Here is a 923-nt window from a genome sequence, read left to right on the forward strand (position 1 = left end):
TCCGCTGTTTACCCATCACTTCTTTCGCTCCGAGCGAGAGTCCTGGGAATCCGAGGGGGCATGAGACCCCCCCACCCCTGGTGGTCAAAAAAAGTTAAAGTTTTTTTTGTCTTTCCTCCAGGCGCCTCCTTGGCTCTCGGGAGCCACAGAATGATGCCCCCCGACCCCGGCACTACCCGGGGGGCCAATGGGGGCCCTTTTTTTCCCAAAAAATGTTTTCCCATTAATGAAGCCCCGGCACAGGCTAGACCCGTACCCCGACCCCGGGCATGGCAAGCAGCAAACACCTTGGGCCAGTGGCGCAATGGATAACGCGTCTGACTACGGATCAGAAGATTCCAGGTTCGACTCCTGGCTGGATCGAGCATCCAATTAACCAATTCTGTATCTGTGCGATGAGGGAAAGATGTCTGTCAAGTAGTTGAGCGTAGCGCGCCAAACTACAAGAACAGGCCTTATGCCTTTTTCACCAAAGCTCCTACTTTGATTCCTCACCGTTGCGCAGATACCATGAAGGAAGCGCCTGAATGAACGTTTTGCTGCAGCAGGTATTGAAAGAGCTTGGGAAAAGGGAATGCTTTTCTTCACCGGTAGAAAAAAGAAAAAGCTGGCTATGGTGTGACCATACAAGGATTTGACGCAAACGAGTGAAAATGCATGTGCTGCATGCCATCAATACAAGCTGGTGCGAGTATAGTCACTTCAAAGCCGTTTTGGGGCGGATGAGTACCTATTTGAACTTGATTTAGGACCATTGAAAGTGTGAAAGTGGCTGGCCTTGTTCTGCTTCGGGGACACAAAGGCAAGAATCATAATTTGTGTTCGAAAAAAGACACTATGCAGGGAATGAGTAGCCCTTCCGCGCCATTCTTGTAAGACGCTCAACAATCTTGTCATAACCAAATTAAAAAGTGAGGCCCCTT

General features: G+C 49.7%; 1 non-coding gene across 1 annotated transcript; it reads left to right on the forward strand.

Annotated features, from left to right (window-relative positions):
* Window positions 1–290: 290 nt before the first annotated feature.
* On the forward strand, window positions 291–363 carry trnar-acg (transfer RNA arginine (anticodon ACG)). Its single transcript has one exon. It is a non-coding gene; the product is annotated as a tRNA-Arg (tRNA).
* Window positions 364–923: the final 560 nt, after the last annotated feature.

This window comes from Osmerus eperlanus, chromosome 19, assembly GCF_963692335.1.
Source record: "Osmerus eperlanus chromosome 19, fOsmEpe2.1, whole genome shotgun sequence".
Classification (NCBI taxonomy): Eukaryota; Metazoa; Chordata; class Actinopteri; order Osmeriformes; family Osmeridae; genus Osmerus; species Osmerus eperlanus.